This window comes from Lepidochelys olivacea (assembly GCF_965140295.1).
Source record: "Lepidochelys olivacea isolate rLepOli2 genome assembly, chromosome: 6".
NCBI classification, from domain to species: Eukaryota; Metazoa; Chordata; order Testudines; family Cheloniidae; genus Lepidochelys; species Lepidochelys olivacea.
In genome coordinates, this window is record NC_140416.1 from 3,486,592 (window position 1) to 3,506,151 (window position 19,560).

At 52.1% G+C, this 19,560-nt stretch overlaps 1 protein-coding gene across 1 annotated transcript in view; it reads left to right on the plus strand.

The window, feature by feature from the left end:
* The window catches only part of LOC311522703 (apoptosis-associated speck-like protein containing a CARD), a 71,780-nt gene that overhangs the window by 23,416 nt on the left and 28,804 nt on the right, over positions 1-19,560 (plus strand). The window contains exon 3 of the mRNA XM_084632190.1: positions 9,018-9,143. The gene's annotated coding sequence lies outside the window, so the exon portion shown is untranslated. The remainder of the gene's footprint in view (positions 1-9,017; positions 9,144-19,560) is intronic.

Consider the following 19,560-nt stretch of genomic DNA (forward strand, 5'->3'; position numbering starts at 1 on the left):
CTCTCTGCTGTCCCAGATCCAATGGAGAAGACAGGCAGGCAGCACCTGCTGGGAGCCCTGAAGGAGTTAAGGGCCAAGATCAGTCAGGTCTGGCTGAAGAGGGGGCTGCTTGCCAGGGGCTAAGATTCGTGATGTGACGGAGAGACTGCCGAGACTCATCAAGCCCTCGGATCGCTACCCCTTCCTGCTTCTCCACGTGGGCACCAATGATACTGCCAAGAATGACCTTGAGCGGATCACTGCGGACTATGTGGCTCTAGGAAGAAGAATAAAGGAGTTGGAGGCGCAAGTGGTGTTCTCGTCCATCCTCCCCGTGGAAGGAAAAGGCCTAGGTAGGGAGCGTCGAATCGTGGAAGTCAACGAATGGCTACGCAGATGGTGTCGGAGAGAAGGCTTTGGTTTCTTTGACCATGGGATGGTGTTCCATGAAGGAGGAGTGCTGGGTAGAGACGGGCTCCATCTTACGAAGAGAGGGAAGAGCATCTTTGCCAGCAGGCTGGCTAACCTAGTGAGGAGGGCTTTAAACTAGGTTCACCGGGGGAAGGAGACCAAAGCCCTGAGGTAAGTGGGAAAGCGGGATACCGGGAGGAAGCACAGGCAGGAATGTCTGTGAGGGGAGGGCTCCTGCCTCATACTGGCAATGAGGGGCGATCAACAGGTTATCTCAAGTGCTTATATACAAATGCACAAAGCCTTGGAAACAAGCAGGGAGAACTGGAGGTCCTGGTGATGTCAAGGAACTATGACGTGATCGGAATAACAGAGACTTGGTGGGATAACTCATATGACTGGAGTACTGTCATGGATGGTTATAAACTGTTCAGGAAGGACAGGCAGGGCAGAAAAGGTGGGGGAGTAGCACTGTATGTAAGGGAGCAGTATGACTGCTCAGAGCTCCGGTACGAAACTGCAGAAAAACCTGAGTGTCTCTGGATTAAGTTTAGAAGTGTGTGCAACAAGAGTGATGTAGTGGTGGGAGTCTGCTATAGACCACCGGACCAGGGGGATGAGGTGGATGAGGCTTTCTTCCGGCAGCTCACGGAAGCTACTAGATCGCATGCCCTGATTCTCATGGGTGACTTTAATTTTCCTGATATCTGCTGGGAGAGCAATACAGCGGTGCATAGACAATCCAGGAAGTTTTTGGAAAGCGTAGGGGACAATTTCCTGGCGCAAGTGCTAGAGGAGCCAACTAGGGGGGGTGCTTTTCTTGACCTGCTGCTCACAAACCGGGTAGAATTAGTGGGGGAAGCAAAAGTGGATGGGAATCTGGGAGGCAGTGACCATGAGTTGGTTGAGTTCAGGATCCTGACGCAGGGAACAAAGGTAAGCAGCAGGATACGGACCCTGGACTTCAGGAAAGCAGACTTCGACTCCCTCAGGGAACGGATGGCCAGGATCCCCTGGGGGACTAACTTGAAGGGGAAAGGAGTCCAGGAGAGCTGGCTGTATTTCAAGGAATCCCTGTTGAGGTTACAGGGACAAACCATCCCGATGAGTCGAAAGAATAGTAAATATGGCAGGCGACCAGCTTGGCTTAATGGTGAAATCCTAGCGGATCTTAAACATAAAAAAGAAGCTTACAAGAAGTGGAAGGTTGGACATATGACCAGGGAAGAGTATAAAAATATTGCTCAGGCATGTAGGAATGTTATCAGGAGGGCCAAATCGCACCTGGAGCTGCAGCTAGCCAGAGATGTCAAGAGTAACAAGAAGGGTTTCTTCAGGTATGTTGGCAACAAGAAGAAAGCCAAGGAATGTGTGGGCCCCTTACTGAATGAGGGAGGCAACCTAGTGACAGAGGATGTGGAAAAAGCTAATGTACTCAATGCTTTTTTTGCCTCTGTTTTCACTAACAAGGTCAGCTCCCAGACTGCTGCGCTGGGCATCACAAAATGCGGAAGAGATGGCCAGCCCTCTGTGGAGATAGAGGCGGTTAGGGACTATTTAGAAAAGCTGGACGTGCACAAGTCCATGGGGCCGGACGAGTTGCATCCGAGAGTGCTGAAGGAATTGGCGGCTGTGATTGCAGAGCCACTGGCCATTATCTTTGAAAACTCGTGGCGAACCGGGGAAGTCCCGGATGACTGGAAAAAGGCTAATGTAGCGCCAATCTTTAAAAAAGGGAAGAAGGAAGATCCTGGGAACTACAGGCCAGTCAGCCTCACCTCAGTCCCTGGAAAAATCATGGAGCAGGTCCTCAAAGAATCAATCCTGAAGCACTTGCATGAGAGGAAAGTGATCAGGAACAGCCAGCATGGATTCACCAAGGGAAGGTCATGCCTGACTAATCTAATCGCCTTTTATGATGAGATTACTGGTTCTGTGGATGAAGGGAAAGCAGTGGATGTATTGTTTCTTGACTTTAGCAAAGCTTTTGACACGGTCTCCCATAGTATTCTTGTCAGCAAGTTAAGGAAGTATGGGCTGGATGAATGCACTATAAGGTGGGTAGAAAGCTGGCTAAATTGTCGGGCTCAACGGGTAGTGATCAATGGCTCCATGTCTAGTTGGCAGCCGGTATCAAGTGGAGTGCCCCAGGGGTCGGTCCTGGGGCCGGTTTTATTCAATATCTTCATAAATGATCTGGAGGATGGTGTGGATTGCACTCTCAGCAAATTTGCGGATGATACTAAACTGGGAGGAGTGGTAGATACGCTGGAGGGGAGGGATAGGATACAGAAGGACCTAGACAAATTGGAGGATTGGGCCAAAAGGAATCTGATGAGGTTCAATAAGGATAAGTGCAGGGTCCTGCACTTAGGACGGAAGAACCCAATGCACAGCTACAGACTAGGGACCGAATGGCTAGGCAGCAGTTCTGCGGAAAAGGACCTAGGGGTGACAGTGGACGAGAAGCTGGATATGAGTCAGCAGTGTGCCCTTGTTGCCAAGAAGGCCAATGGCATTTTGGGATGTATAAGTAGGGGCATAGCGAGCAGATCGAGGGACGTGATCGTTCCCCTCTATTCGACATTTGTGAGGCCTCATCTGGAGTACTGTGTCCAGTTTTGGGCCCCACACTTCAAGAAGGATGTGGATAAATTGGAGAGAGTCCAGCGAAGGGCAACAAAAATGATTAGGGGACTGGAACACATGAGTTATGAGGAGAGGCTGAGGGAGCTGGGATTGTTTAGCCTGCAGAAGAGAAGAATGAGGGGGGATTTGATAGCTGCTTTCAACTACCTGAAAGGGGCTTCCAAAGAGGATGGCTCTAGACTGTTCTCAATGGTAGCAGATGACAGAACGAGGAGTAATGGTCTCAAGTTGCAGTGGGGGAGGTTTAGATTGGATATTAGGAAAAACTTTTTCACTAAGAGGGTGGTGAAACACTGGAATGCGTTACCTAGGGAGGTGGTAGAATCTCCTTCCTTAGAGGTTTTTAAGGTCAGGCTTGACAAAGCCCTGGCTGGGATGATTTAACTGGGAATTGGTCCTGCTTTGAGCAGGGGGTTGGACTAGATGACCTTCTGGGGTCCCTTCCAACCCTGATATTCTATGATTCTATGATTCTATGGAGGGCTCGGGGCTGCTGAGGGGAGCAAAGCCCTTCCACCCCTCTCTATGGCTGATGGTGGATGTCGAGCTGGAGGTGACTGTGGAGGGGCTGAGAGCTGTGAACCGGGGAGATCTGGCTGAGGAATTGGCTGCGTTGCTGGATGCTTATGAGGAGCAGCGCCGGGAGCAACGATCAGCCACCTCCAGAGCTAGGGGCCACCTGCTCTGCACCTTGAATGAGCTGGGGGAGGATGAGCTTTGGAGGTTCAAGGTCAAGCTGGCTGACATGGGGCAGAAAGGGGGCTACAACCCCATCCCCTGGTGCCGGCTGGGGAGAGCGAAGCCTGCAGAGGTCACCGCCGAGCTGATCAACCACTACAGGGTGGACTGTGGCTTGGAGACTGCTGGGGAAGTGCTCAGGGCCATCAGATGGGAGGGAGCTGGCAGGGGGACTTTACGAGGCACTGGAGACTTATGAAGAGCGATGCAGTGAGCAGAGACTGGCTCTCTGCAGAGTGCGAGAGACACAGGCATGAACCTTGGGCAGCTTGGGCGAGGAGGGTCTCAGGAGGATCTGGGAGAGAGCGGCCAAGACCCATCATCAGGGGCCCTACGGCTGAACCCTGGGGAGGGCAGGAGAGAGCACAGGTCATGGAGATGATTGAGGAGCTGGTGAGCACCTACGGAGAAGGCCATACTGTGTGGATGACCCAGGAGATGCTCAGAGCCATGAGCCAGGGACCTTTGGCCGAGCGACTGGCTGAGGCCACCGGGATCAGTAAGGGAGATCTGCCCCCACATCCCAGCTCTGGAAAGTCCTTTTCCCCCTCGCTAACTGGGAGTGATGGAGATGCCATCTGTTTGCAGCTGGGAGGCTGGTGCCAATCCCACCCTGTTTTGCTTTAACCCCTTTCCCTGCGCTTGGCTTTTCTGACCCATGAGATGCAGATTTTGCTGTTGCTTCCCCTCCGAAAGTGGAAATTCCCCCGTAGTCCGGAGCCAGATTCACTGCTGTCTGCTTCCCCTTTTTATATTTCCTGCAAAGTCTCTGTTGCCAGGCAGATGGTCGTTTGCTGGGGCTTTCCTGTGCAGCACAGAAGAATCCCAGTCACGGAGACGGCGAATTGGCTAGAAATCAGATTAATGGGGGATTTGTGCCATTGACTTTGGATCAGGCCCTGAGAGATTGCCTGTGTTTTTAACTCCTGGCTCTCCCAGCAGGGGCACAGTCGGGAGTAGGGCAGGAGCACTGGCTGAGGATAGCTCCTGGCCAATCCAGCCCTGGCCTCTGCCAGCAGGGGGCACTATAGGGACCAGGACAGGCGCTCTGGCTAAGGGAGCACTCTGGTTTGGGGGAAGCTCCTGGCTATGCTGGCTCCAAGTCCGGCCTCTAGGGGGCACTGTAGGGACCAGGGCAGGAGTGCTGTGCTCCTGGCTACTCCAGTCCCAGCCTGTCCCATTGTATAAACTGGAAACCCTGCCCCATGGAGGCACTGTGCGTCAAGCTGTACCATAGCTGATCCTTTCCTATGGCGTCAGCTTGCAGAGCAGCCCCACGGCAGCCCGGACGATGATCCCACTGAGCTGGGCCCGGGGCTATGCCGAGCTGGAATGGTGTTTCCTCTCTGCAGGGGATGGATCCAGCGGGGAGGACCTCACCATGGAACCCTCCGGGAAGCAGGAGAAATGCATGTGGTGTGTGACAGAGGTGGTAGGGATGGGGACCTCACACTCCCTGCTGGGGTATTCTAGCACCTCCAGCTGGCCATTCAGAGGAAGTTACCCTGCTGGGTTGGTGCGGTGCAGTCTGGAAAAGGAAACAAGACCAATCAGTGGGATCAGGGGACTGGGAGTCAGGACTCTGGCTCTGGGAGGGGAGTGGGGTGTAGGGAATGAGGGTGGGATCTGGGAGTCAGGACTCCTGGGTTCTATTCCCAGCTGAAATTAAGTAGCTTCTTCAGCCAACTGAACAGGAGCAATGGTTTGCAAAACTCTCCCCACAAGCTCCTGGCTCCGAGACCAGGGCGGGCGGGGGTGTGTGTGTGTGTCTGTTACCTGGGAACCCCCCCGCCCCACCCCCCAGGGCAATGACTGATTGTGGGGCTGGAATCCAGCTGGTCAGGAGTCTGCTCTGCCAGGGTCTCAGGCCATGGAAACAGCTCCCAGCTGAACACTTACCCACAGCCGCCCGGGTTCCCTCCTCCAAGAGCTCTGCTCCCAATGGCGCCACCTTAACGCCTGTTCCTGTGTCTTAGGACCTCTCAGAAGTGAAGCCAGAGCTCGTGCTAGAGTCCGAGGAGAAGCCCAGATCCTACAGGTGAGAGAGCCTGAAGGGGTGAACCTGGTGTCTTCTCGGTAAGACACTAGACTGGGATGTAGGAGACTGGAGTTTAATTCTTGCCCCTGTTACCAATTCCCTGACCCCTCAGGCCAATCATTGAATCCAGGGGTTCTCCACCTTTTTCTTTCTGAGGCCCCCCACACAATGTGCTTTAAAAACTCCATGGTCCCCCTGGACCACAACAGTTGTTTTTCTGCATATCCAGTCGTTGAAAGCGAGGGCCGGTGTTAGGGGGTAGCCAGCAGGGCAATCGCCCGGGGGTCTCACGCCACAGGGCGGCCCGCAGAGCTAAGTTGCTCAGACTTCAGCTTCAGCCCCAGTTCCCGGCGAGTCTAACGCCAGCCCTGTTCTCTGCTTTATTTTGGCGGAGCTCCTGAACCTGATCACAGCCCCCCAGGGGGCCCCAGGTTGAGAACCACTGATTTAATCCACCCTGGGCCTCGGGTCCCCATCTGTAAAATGAGGAGAACTATTTGCTCTCTGGGGCAAGGACTGCCCGGCACAAGGGAGCCCTGATCTCAGCCGGAGTCTGTGTGGTGCCCAGCACAAGGTGGGCCCAGATCTTGGTTGGGGTCTGTACAGCGCCTGGCACAAGGGGCCCCTGATCTCCGCTGGGGTCTGTGCAGTGCCTGGCACAAGGGGCCCCTGATCTCGGCTGGGGTCTGTGCGGTGCCCGGCACAAGGGGGTCCTGATCTCAGCCAGGGTCTGTGTGGTGCCCGGCACAAGGTGGGCCCAGATCTTGGTTGGGGTCTGTACAGCGCCTGGCACAAGGGGCCCCTGATCTCCGCTGGGGTCTGTGCAGCGCCTGGCACAAGGGGCCCCTGATCTCGGCTGGGGTCTGTGCGGTGCCCGGCACAATGGGGACCCAGTTCTGATCTGAGCCTATATGCACTACAGTAATGCCCACACAAACAATGGGGATTAACAGACCTGACTCCAGCTGGTGTCAGTGGGAGCAGGAGGTTGGCTAGTTCCATCTCGCACTGATTAATTCCCCCTCTCCCTTTCTCCCTGTGCCGTGCAGGGTTCACCTCCCGGGGCAGGCTCCTTCTGTTGCTCTGAAACCGATCTGGGGTTTGAGGTGAGGGCAGCCGTGACCATCCAGTACGGATACAACTCCTGGGATGGGCATCTGAGCGCATCTGAGAAGCAGCAATGGATGGTGTCCGGCCCTTTGTTCAACATCTGGGTGGAACCGGCTGGGGCCGTGGCAGCCGTTCACTTTCCCTCACTTCCTGTGCCTCAGAGGTACAGCGGACAAGAGCAATAAGTGGGGTCTAAGCTTTGACTGACGGCTGTGATCCCCATGGCAGACACAGACTCGAAGGGGCTGAGGACAGAGCTCAGTGCGGACACAGGACACTGTGATCTCTTTGTATATCTAAATACGTTCAGTTATAACCCTCCCAGAGCCAGGGGTGGAACCCAGGAGTCCTGACTCCCAGCCCTCCCTGCTCTAGGCCACTAGACCAGTGGTTTCCAAACTGCAGGTCGCAACCCAGCAGTGGGTCGCGGAAGGTAACTCGTTGGGTCGTGGCGGCTCTGGTCAGCACTGCTGACCGGGCCATTAAAAATCCCGTCAGCGGTGCTGCCTGGCTGAGGCAGGCTAGTCCCTACGTGTTCCGACACCGCGCTGTGCCCCGGAAATAGCCAGCAGCCACCTCTACCTGATCCCCAACGACCGCTCGCTCATACAGGTAACTGGGAACCGACCACACGGCAGGGGTGAGCCAGAGCCACCAGCCACGGCAGGGCACAGAGGGAGCGAGAACTCCCAGCGGGGCAGGCTGCTCTTGTGGGACAGCTAAACCGACACCTGGAGCTCTCCGCGATTCAAACCCAGAGGGAGTCCAGCTTCGTGAACATGTTTTTCCTGCCTGTTAGCTGTTCACCGTGTCAGTGACTGGGTTGTGAGCGGTCATGCCTAGTGGTTAGAGCAGGAGTCAGGCCTAGTGGTTAGTGGTAGCCAGGAATCGGAACCAAGGGTCAGAAACCAGGAGTCGGAGCCCAGGTCCGAACTGGAGCCAGAGGCCAATGCCAGAGCCTGGGCCAGAGCTGAATTCAGAAATCGCAGCTGAAGGTCAGGACTGAGTTACCTGGAATAAGGTAAAGCTGGAGGCATTGCCAGAGCAGGGCTGGGAACAAGCAGGCTCAGGAGCTACGGCAGCCTTCAGCAAATGCTTTGAGCAGCCATTGACCTGCTGCAGCTGCTGGGCTTAAGTGCCGGTCTGGGGACTCTTCCCACCAATCAGGGAGCGTCGCCAATCCAGCAGCCTGCTCAGGCCAGCTGGGCTCCTTAGGTTGCCTGCAGACTGGATCTGCTGCAGGCTGAGACTCTGTGAGCCTATGAGAATTCCTGAGACTCTGTGAGCCTGAACATTGTGGGTGGGGATTTCAAGGTGCCCAAGTGACTTAGGAGCACACGTCATTGACTTTCAACAGCACCTGGGATTTTCAGAACGGCGTAAGTGGATTAGGCACTAGAACTGGTTGGAAATTTTCCAGCACAGCTTAGTTTTGTCAGAAGATACCAGTTCAGTCGGGTGAAATGTTTGGGGGGGGGGGTTGTCCCTTCACAAAGCTTTTCAGTGAATTTGGTTTTGATCTGATTTGGAATGAAACCAAATTCCGAAATACCGAAACTTTTCGCAAACGGATCCCCCAACATTTTAGCCTTTCTCTGTTAGGCGTCTCACTCCCATATGATGCCTCTTAAATCCCTTAGGAGCTCAGGAAAACCCCTTCCTGTATTCAGTCCTCCAGGATCCCTCTGATCTTTGAGGGTGAACAATACCCAAGTCCTAATTTGCTCGATGTTCTCTGCAGCCATTTCCAGGACCCGCTGCAATTCCATCACGAGATTCTCTCTCACCCTTCCATCTTTGAGGGTGAAGGAGAGTCTGTGACTTGGTTGCCTCATGGGTCCTGTTAGATCCCTTTGTGTTCGTGAAATCCTGCTCTAAAGAACCACAATCCTTGCCCAGCATATGCAGGGACCTTGAGTGCTGGCATCTGGATACCATCTTCCCTGGCTTGGTGACAAGCACCTTTCTGCTGTGTGAGGCGATCCAGGACTTCCCAGTCCAGTGGGAGCATGGAGGAAAGAATTGGGCCTTTCCCCATATTTTTTCTGTTGGCCAGTATCTCCTGGAAACACCTGTGTTTGAACTCTTATAGGCGGCGGATGAAGAGGAGAAAAAGCACCAGTCCATACAGGTGCTCAAGCCCCCTCAGACGAAGCCCCTCTACTTCGGCTCTTGTTACACTGTGTCCAGTTCGTTGGACTTAGAGGTAACCCTCGAGGTGAGTGACATTTAGCTATAAGTCTAAAGAATGAAAACCACCGGCTGCAGGATTAATAGACTTAACAAGAGTATGTTGTTAGATCTCACCCCAGATCCCTCCTTACTACAGCTGGTTGAAAATGTTCTGGTTGAGTTTTCCGTCGGCAGATGCTGACTGGACAAAATTGGGAATATGTCCATATCAATGACATGTCATTGAAATGATTCTTTTCTATAAGGTCAGAACATTTGATTTTGATTTTTCATTTTGAAATGTTTTTCATTTAACAATTTATATTATATTTTTATAGTAAATTAACACTTCCCTTCCCTTCCTGACTTCTTTTCCCGTTTACACAGGGAAATTCTTCGGCACTCCTTGCATGGCATGGGCCTGCAGGTCATGGAGTTCCACTCCTTTTCTCTTCAGATGTCTCTAGACAGAGTTTTTCCAGCCTATCCTCAGCCTCCCTTGTCCTTTCTTGCTGTCCTCTTCCTAACATGCTTTCTTTGCTAGTTGTTCTTCTCCCATTCTTATCACATTTCCAACCTACCTGAAACGTGCACTCTGCAGCCTATCACTGAGAGTCCCAAATTCATCTTCCTCCTTATTTCTTACATGCACACCCTGTCTACCCTCCACTTGTCTCCCATCGTCCTCAGTGTATTATTTTCTCCTACCTCTATCTTCTCTTCCTCCATCTCCATAAGACCCACCGTTTCCAAACCATAGAGCAGGTAGGGACAAACACACACAGAATACACTTTTCCTCTGCGTTTGTTACATCTCTGCTGGTCCCACAGAGTTCCTGCCACTGTCTTCACTGCTGCCCATGCACGCTGGCTTCTGCTTTTCAATTCTTGAGATCTCTCTCTGATGGCACTAAGTGTACTTCCCATCTACACAAACTCTTCTGATTCAGCTTCTCTCCTGAAACTTCAATCACCAGCTCTTGCTTCCACTTTCCCTGCATAATTTCAGTTTTCTTTGCGTTTACCTTCAAACTAAGGTCTTCAAACACCAATGCCCACCCTGATACCATATTTACCAATTCCGATTTCAGCCAGAAGGACCAGGTTGTCAGCGTACATTTGTTTTCTCTGTGGCTACACAAGCTTGGTTCTCCTACTGATTAACTCCACAACTAGGATGGAGAGAAGTGGACCAAGCGCCCTGCCTTGTCTCAATCTCACATCAAAACTCTCAGAGTTACCACCTTGGCTCCTGACCTTCACTACAGCTCCTCTCACATCTCTGCTTTTTGAGGTCCCTCTCCCATCCAGCTCAATACTCCAAACGTCATCTCCCATGGAACTACATCATGCTTGTCAAGACCAATCTATTTTACATAGCAATTATGACCTCTAGTTACTGTTCTTTCAGACTTCAGTCTCATTGCAAACATTGCATCTCCTTCCCCTTCTAAAGCCACGCGGCTCCTCTTCTATATTTTCCTCCACCTTCCACTTCAATCTTGCCTCCAAATCTCTCTCAAGGACTTTGAGAAGTTGACTTAGCAGGGTGATGCTCTAGTAGATTTTGGATTATTTATATCACCCTTACCCTTCCGAAGTGTTGGGAATTGGGACCAGCAGTCTGGCCTACTGGTCAGCACAGAAGTCAGGTTTAGTGGCCGGATGAGGCATCCAGAGGAGGGAACAGAAGTGGGGGTCAGAGCCAAGGGTCAATCTAGGGTCGGAGTCAGAAGTCAGAACTGGGGATCAGAGCCAGGAATGGTAGGTCATGGCCAGGAGCGAGGTGTAAGGACAGGAACCAAAGGAGAGGCAAGGGTCAGGCCTGGAACAAGAAGCAATGGTCTCAAGTTGCAGTGGGGGAGGTCTAGGTTGGATATTAGGAAACGCTATTTCACTAGGAGGGTGGTGAAACACTGGAATGGGTTACCTAGGGAGGTGGTGGAATCGCCATCCTTATTTGTCTTTAAGGCCAGGCTTGACAAAGCCCTGGCTGGGAAGATTTAGTTGGTATTGGTCCTGCTTTGAGCAGGAGGTTGGACGAGATGACCTCCTGAGTTCCAACCCTGATCTTCTATGATTCTATGGAGCAGGAACAAGATGGTAGCTAGGAGCAAGGGTAGGGGTGAGGCAGGATTGGAGCAAGAGTCAGGAAGAGGGCTGTATGCTGATTGTAGAAGGCAGACAAGAGCTGGTTTCAACATGGCAGCAGCAGGGAGTCTGTGCAGCACTTGGGTTCTAGACCCGCACCCTTGGATCATTACACAGAGGCACAATCAATCCCATTCTCTAGTCATCTGGTATCCTAGCTTGTTCCCAGCAATCACAGAAGCCACTTTATACCAGTACCTCCAGCTGCCTTGATCATATCAACAGTTTCTCCTCTTCACCAGCTGCTTTACCATTGTCCATCTTATCCAGTGCTGCTTCTACCTCCTCTACAGAGATTGATACCCTCTGAGGCTTGTCCATAGCTGCCGGCAGTGCTTGCCCTCCCAGCAACCTCTTCTCATTTAACAGCCTTTGGAAATATCCCTAGTACTTCTTTAGGGGTCATCACCTCACAGATCCCATCCTTCACACAGAAAGATTTCTTCACATCTTGTGTTACATTGTTCCTCTTTTTTTACCAAGCCCAAACCCAATTTCCTGGCATCATCTTCCTCCAGTTTTCTGTAAAATTTTTCTTCAGCATCCATTCTTGATTTAGCAACTGCCCTTTTAGCCTCCTTTTTTTGAGTTTGCAGTTTTGATTGTCTCATTATCACAAGCTGCTTCCTCAAACTCTTGGAACAATTATTTCTTTTTAACTTCCCTTGTACATCAGATTTCCACCACTGGCTTGTTCTCCAAAAACACCCCATTCAACCACTCGTTCTGCTTTGTTACCTCTACCACCTGAATGAAACATTTGTTAGTCGTGAGGGAATTCTGCACCAAAAATTGAAAAACTCCTGCACCAAAAAAATAAAAATTCTGCACATAATATTTTAAAATTCTGCATATTTCATTTGTCAATAATTAAATGTGGAGTCTCTAGCTTGGCAGTGGGGAGCACAGGCCACTGACTGTACAGAGGTGGGAGATCACCATGCAGTTCCCTCTGCCCCCCCCCGGATACAGATTAAGCGGTGAGGCTGCACCCAACCCTGACACAGCACAAGGGCTGGGCCTGCCCCAGAAAAATCCCAGGGCCCTGCCACTCCACACCAGGGGCACCAAGATAGCAAGTGAGAGGAACAGTCATGGATGCCCAGGCCTGGCCCCAATCCAGATATGGGGCAAGCAGACTCAGCCCAGCAGGATCCAAGTGTGGAGGGGCTTAGTGTGGGGGGATCCAGGTGTGGGGTGAGAGGGTTCTGTGAGGGGCAATCTAGGTGCAGGCTCAGTGGGAGATCTGGATGCACAGGGGCTTGCCTGGGGGTTCAGGAGGAATGGGACTCTGCAGGGAGGTCCAGGAGAAGGTGGTTGGGGCTCAGTGGGTGGCTCCAGGTGCTGGGGGAGTGGGGCTTCATGGGTTGGGGGTCCAGGTGCAGCTGGTTGGGGCTCACTGGGATGGGGGTCTGGGTGCAACAGGCTTGTTGGGGTGTCCAGGTGCATGGGGGTGTTGTTGGGGTGGGGTTGGAGTACAGCAGGCTCAGTAGAGGGTGGTCTTGGTGCAAGTCTGGTTGCAGGGGGGTTGGGACTCAGTGGGGTCGGGGTTTGGGTACAGGAGTTTCGGTGGGGGGAGGTTCTGGGCATGAGAGGGAGGCTTGGCGTGAGGGTCTGAGTATGAGGGGTCCAGATGCACGGGGGTTGGATGGATGGAGGAGTAGCTCCCCATCCGACCCCTCCCCCTGTCGCTGAGGAGCAATGGGGGCAGGAAGAGTGAGTGTGTAGCTTCCCGTAGCCGGGGGAGGTTTCTGGGGATGCATCTGACCCAGCCCCAGCCCCAGCCATTCCTTACAGGGGAAGAAGAAGCTACCAGTTGAGCCCAGCACAGGGTGGAACTACCAGTTGGGGCGTCCTCAGCCCCGCCCCACCTCCGCCGGCTGCTCTGGGCACCTGAAATGACATGCCCACACTGCTAGAGAGGGGGCACGTGACCGGTCTTGTGGCTTCCCTTTGTTTCCTAGCCAAAAAGTCTTTTTTTTTTTGCAGAGAAGCAATGAAATCTGTGGGGGACATGAATTCTGCACACTCGTAGTGGTGCAGAATTCCCCCAGGAGTAATTTATTAAACTTCCTCCATTCTTCTTTATTGTCACTGGCAAAGCATGAAAACTTCCTTTACTTTTTGGCAGAACTCTTCCTTTCTTCGCCCCCTTACATAACCACCAACTTAATTTCTCCCTCAATTTCATCTTCTCTCCTGTTTCCTCAGGGTGCAGTTGGATTTTAGCTCTTAATACCTCATGTTGTTCTGCCACATATGTGCTCGGTATAATCTTTATGTCTTTCACCATTTTCGTATGTTCACTTACCAAAATATAGTCCACCCAGACTTTGCTTTCTCCACTAATTATCATGAATGAAATTAAATCAAATGATGTAATATTAAACTAGATTACATTAAAATATAGTTTAAAAAGTCAAAACCAAAATGAAGCTTTTCAACTGACCTGGAATGAATTTTTTCTAAACATTTCATTGCATGGGAAAATCTGAATGTCAACATTTCTTGCCGATTCAGCACATTTCAAAATCGCAGCATTTCCGACTACAGGGAAATTCTGGTTCCTGCAGAGCTCTGCCTGCTACATCCCACATGGGCGCCCTTTCCAGGACAACAGCTCAGAGGAGAGAGGCTGCCTGTAATGCAGCCGTGTCTGAACCCCACTGAAAAGCCCTCTGGCTATGTCTACACTGCAGTCATGGGGCGTGATTGCAGCTTGTGCAGACACACCCGAGCTAGCTTTAATCCAGCCAGCCCAGGGGCTGGAGCAGTGAAGATGCAGCAGCATGCGGCTCAGGACAGGCTGCAGAAACCTGCCCTGAACCCTGGGTAGTTACTCGCAGGGCTTGTCCACCTGCTGCAGCTTCGCTGCTCTGGACTGCAAGCGAGCCGGATGAAAGCTAGCGTGGGGTAGGCCTGCTCACACTGCGATCACACCCTGTGACTGCTGCCTAGACCGACCCATAGGGCTCACCGGTTGAATGTGAGTTCCCAGTGCGACGATGTAGCCGACAGGGCAAACGTGACCCTTGGAGATCTGAGCAGGGCGCGTCCAGTGGGCGTTGGGAGGTGATATTGTTTCAGTATACGGCGTCAGTGAGACCATTCCTGGAGACTGTGTCCAGATCTAGCAGCCGCACTTCCAAAAGGAGGCTGGGGCAGAGCAGAGGTGGGAAGAGGCGGGGTGGGGGTGGGGATGGGGTCTGGGGGTACTGGTGGAGTGGAGGCAGGGCCTGGGGCTGAGTGGAGGTTGAGCAACCCAGGGAAAGGAGGAAGCCAGTGCCCGTTCATGGGATATGCCACCAGCTCTCTGAGACCCACACACAGGTGAGCACAAGAGAGGACACAATGACTTGGTGCCAGAGGGTGGCCATGCCCAGTGGTTGGGGCAGGAGTCAGGCTGAGTGGTCAGAGCAGGAGTTGGTGGCCAAAAATCATAGACCAAGGTCAGAGCCAGAGTCAGAAGCCAGGAGTCGGAGCTGGGCAGGGCATTGCAGTGTGGCTGCTCACATCCGGGCTAGGTTAACCCGGTGTTCAGACCCAGGTGCCAGTCACCTGAGTTCACTTTGCAGCATAGATGTGCCCAGAAGGCAGAGGGCTTGGTTTTGGGACAGAGCTGAGGGGCCTCGTTAAGGCAATCTGCAAAAGGTCGTTACCTGCTTGCTCTTCTGTTCAAGGAAACAGGATATTTACATATTGCAAATGTAACCCTTCTGCCCGTCAGAGTTGGCAGCAACAAGGGCCGGGTTCAATATCTAGGGGATCCATTCCAATAACACAATGCAAACCGGCTCGAGCCCCCACCCAGTGACCTGGGACAAATAGATACCACCCCCGCTGGGCGCCTCCAAGAGGCAATACTTCCCCTCTCGCAAGCACATAGTCTGAGTGTAGCAAAAGTCTTTTAATAACAGAGAGAAACAATGTGGCATTATGTTGGGGAAACACCACCAACAGGATTCATAACACAACCCATGAGCAAAAACAACCCCACCCCAGGCAAATTGGGGCATGCCCTTTTCCCTTTGGTTCTTGAGTCCAGCAACCCCAAATCACCCAAAGTCCGAAAAGTCCAATGCCCCAAAAGTCTCTGTCCCTGGTCAGGGCAGCCCCAGAGTTCGAAAGTTTATCGGCGGAGCTTTACCTCCCAACCTGGGTGGAAATGGGACGGGGGTAAGAGGCACCTTACGTGATCTGAAGCTGACCGCCCCATAGCTCCATAGCGGCGCTCCGCTCCGCCAGCCGCCCCACGAACTCCTTCACTCAGCTGCGCTCCGCTCCGCCAGCTGCCCCACGAACTCCTTCGCTCAGCTGCGCTCCGCTCCGCCAGCTGCCCCACGAACTCCTTCACTCAGCTCCACAGCCCACAAGCAGCTCCTGCCATCCACACACTGCTCCGCGTCGAACTGCTTCACCAGCCGTCCCGCAAACTGCTCCACAATATATCTTCAGGCTCCCCCACTACTTAACACAACACTCAGTGATTTCAGCTCTTAGGTGAATTCAGCTTATAGTAGGGGAGCCCCAGTGCTGGTGCACTGTCAGCCCAAAGTGAGCTCAGCAGCCTATAACTAGACTTCTAATGAAATCAAAATTAGCTCTGATATTCCACAGTGGAGAGAGGAGGAAGTGCAATCAGCATGTAAGGCCCTCACCAAGGGGGCCCATGCCACCAAGTACTACTACTTGTCCCCAGCCTCTCTCCATTCACGCAGTTTTGGAACCCATGACCCTTGCCTAGCGAGTGCTACTTAGTTGATGGTGAATCCCTCCATCATAACAAAAGGCCACGTACAGTTCCAAGCACAGTTCCCATAATCAGGGTAAAAACAATTTATTCTTCCTGCCCCAATAACAGAGACACTGGGGATCCCACAGCAGCCAAAGTGACCATTTGGGCAGCTATGGTCTCATTCTAGGTGGGGTGGGTGTGCCTATGCAAATGAGATCGGCCCCTGAAGTTCTTTTCCACAACTTGCCACACCTCACCACCAGATGTCAGGGTGGAGCTCATCCTGACACTGCTTACATCCTCCCCCCAGCCGAGACTTTGTCGTCCCGACAAATCACACTCCCTTTATACCAACTCATTGGTTTCCTCCAAAGGGCCTCAGGAAGCCCACTTTAGCTTCCACAAGCCTGTGTGCTAAATGTATTGGCTCCTCACTAGTCACCCCAGGTGCATCATAAGTTAACCGTTTCACTGGTCTTATCACCCTGTCTCGTCTATTGAGAATCTCTGTTGCCGAAGTAAGGGGAACATCCTCTTGAGTGACGGATGGAGAGGCTTCCCTGGAGGGTCCCTTGGCTACTGGCGTAGGCCCCTGCACTCCTAGTTCTAACGCTGGAGGGTCCAAGGTGCCCAGGACATCCTCTACCTGTCTTTCCCCATTGTCCAATAACCTGTGTTTGTCATCACAGGGGGGTCTCATCAGCAGCACCGGGGTATCAGAAAGGGGCCTAAATAGTTCCGCCATTGGGTTTAGGGCGGAAGAGGGAAAACTCTCGTTTGGTTCAGCTGATCGAGACTGAAATCTTGTCTCCATCCCAGGATACACCAGGGTTGTGTCTTCCTCATCAGACTCACTCTCAGATGTGCAGAATAGGGGTAAGTTAGCTGCAGGGGGCCCACTGTCTGTGTTGGATGGCGGCTTTGGTCTAGCACCTCTGTTCTGCCCGGCGGCCCTGCCATGGCCCATCTCACAAGGGGTGCTTACCAATTCCCCCACAGGGAGCAAAAGGTTTCTATGCACCGTCTTTATTTGCCCTGGACCGTCTTCAGGTTTGATCTTGTAGACCGGCAGATCTCCCAGCTTTTCCATCACCAGGTAAGGTATTGCCTTCCATCTGTCAGCTATCTTGTGTTTGCCAGCAATACCCAAATTTCGCAGCAGGACTCTGTCCCCTGGCTGGAGCTCCTGCGAACGCACTCTAGCATCATATCGATGTTTGTTGCGGTCTACGTTCTTCCGAGCCGCAGCGGTAGCTAAGCGATAAGCATCCCGCAGCTTTTCTCTTAGTCGGGATACATATTGCTGATGAGTTTCATAGCTATCTCCATCCTCTGATACACCAAAGCACAAGTCTATGGGTAATCTTGGTTCTCGCCCAAACATCAAGAGATATGGGGTGACTCCCGTAGCATCGTTCTTTGTGGCATTGTAGGCATGCACCAGAAATGCGACATGCTGGCTCCAGGTTGCCTTCTGCTCTGGTCGCAAAGTTCCCAACATATCTAATAGGGTTCGATTGAACCTCTCGGGCTGAGGATCACCTTGGGGGTGATAAGGCGTTGTCCTAGACTTTTTAATTCCTGCTATCTTCAGCACCTCCTTCAGAAGGTGACTCTCAAAATCCCGCCCCTGATCAGAGTGTATCCGAGCCGGGAATCCATAGACTGAGAAATATTTGTCCCACAATACTCGAGCAACGGTGGTGGCCCTCTGATCACGTGTGGGATATGCTTGTGCATACCGTGTAAAATGGTCAGTCACTACTAGAATGTTTCCAACATTCCTCTTGTCTACCTCTACAGACAAGAAATCAATGCATACCAACTCCAAAGGTTTGTTGCTGGTGATGTTCTTGAGATATGCAGCCCTCGTGGGCAGAGTTTTCCTTTGAACACATCGAGCGCAAGTCTCACATTTCCTGCGAACATCTTCAGCCATTCGGGGCCAATAGAACCTACTACGAATAAGTTCCAGGGTCCTCTCCATCCCTAAATGCCCAAAGTCATCATGCAGGGCCCTCATGGCCAGGGCTCTGTACTTTTTTGGCAGTACTAGTTGTGCTCGTTGTTTTTGTAAAGGGTCAGTGGTCATTCGGTGTAGCACTCCCTGAATCAGTTTTAGTTTGGTCCATTCTCTCAATAGTAGTTTACCCTCCGGGTTAGGTGGGACAACCGCAGCTGGGCTTCGCCCCTCCCTTTTGGCAAGTAGTGTATCACGAATGTCAATATCTTGCCGCTGGGCTTCTTGCCAGTCAGCCGCATTGAGCATGGGCAAAGGAGATTGGTCTAATGCAATATAGTTCACCGAAGCAGAAGGCATGCATTCAGGGGGCAGGCCCAAAGCTTCTGCAACACATCCCTGAAAGTCTTCACGGGCCTCTGGCTCTCGGCGACTCACACTGCAAATAGCTCTCACTCCATCTGTGGGTATCACAGCAACTTCTGGAGCCTGCGGACGCCTGGACAATGCATCTGCATCTACATTGCTTCTCCCTGATCGGTACTGAATGCTGAACTCATAGCTAGCCAAGGCGGCCACCCATCTCTGCCCTGTAGCATCCAGCTTAGCACTTGTTAACACATAAGTCAGTGGATTGTTATCTGTCCACACCTGGAACTGAGCACCATACAAGTAGTCTCGAAATTTCTCAGTGATGGCCCATTTCAAGGCCAAAAACTCCAGCTTGTGGGTGGGATAGCGAGTTTCACTATCAGACAATCCTCGGCTGGCAAAGGCTACCGGTTTACATTTGCCTTCCACTTCCTGGTACAGGACTGCTCCCAGACCCTCCAAACTGGCATCAGTATGCAGGATAAATGGTTTGCTTGGGTCAGCAAAAACTAGGACTGGAGCATGAGTTAGGCAAGTAATGATTTCTCGAAAAGCCCTTTCACATCTCTCATCCCACCGTGGCCCAAATGGTGCAAAGGGGCCATTGTGTCTCTGCACAGGAGGCTTTGGGGACCTCCCCTTATTCTTGGACTTAGATTTGTTCTTGCTGGACTGATGTCCCCTGGTAAGATCATTCAGAGGCTTTACAATCGTAGCATAGTTTTTCACAAATCTGCGGTAGTAGCCACTAAATCCAAGGAAGGTCTTGAGTTCTCTGTAGTTACTTGGACGTGGCCATGTAGTGAGTGCTTCTATTTTATCAGGATCAGTACTCACACCTTCTTGGGACACAATGTGACCCACATACTTCACTGAGGTTCTGCAGAACTGGCATTTGTCAATTGAAAGCTTCAGACCATAATCCTCCAACCTATCAAGCACTTTAAGAAGTCTTTCTTCATGCTCCTCTAAGGTTCTTCCAAACACAATCAGGTCATCCAAATAAACTAACACTTGCAGTAAATTCATGTCTCCCACAACTTTCTCCATGAGACGTTGAAAGGTGGCAGGTGCTCCAGAAATCCCTTGGGGCATGCGTTCGAACTGATAAAACCCTAATGGGCAGATGAAGGCTGTCTTCTCCTTATCTTCTTCTCCCAGAGGGATCTGGTAGTATCCACTTCGAAGATCCAACACAGAGAACCACTGGCTTCCCAGCAAACAGTCTAAGGCGTCTTGCACTCG